Below are 353 nucleotides of genomic sequence, written 5' to 3' on the forward strand. Positions count from 1 at the left end.
CACACAAAGATGACTTGCAATTATCTGATTGACTATCCCATCAATAATAAAGTGTTCACCCACACAAAGACATCTATGAAAAAGACTTAGCAATCTAACATTTTTTTTTGTTTGGTGATATTCACATAAGCTACAGTTTAGCATCTCAAAATGTTATGACAATTTGTTTTGGCACAAGTATTTGTAACCAATTTCAATTCAATTAAGTAATGTCTATTTGTTTGACAAAAACATGCTTCAGGGAAACTAAATTTCTTGTTTAGGTTGTAGTGAGTTTAGCATAACTCAAGATATTTTCATATCGTAATAACAAAATCATAATTGCATATCCTAATTAATCAAGCTGAATTAAT

Source organism: Phalaenopsis equestris, unplaced genomic scaffold (genome assembly GCF_001263595.1).
Source record: "Phalaenopsis equestris unplaced genomic scaffold, ASM126359v1 Scaffold000691, whole genome shotgun sequence".
Classification (NCBI taxonomy): domain Eukaryota; kingdom Viridiplantae; phylum Streptophyta; class Magnoliopsida; order Asparagales; family Orchidaceae; genus Phalaenopsis; species Phalaenopsis equestris.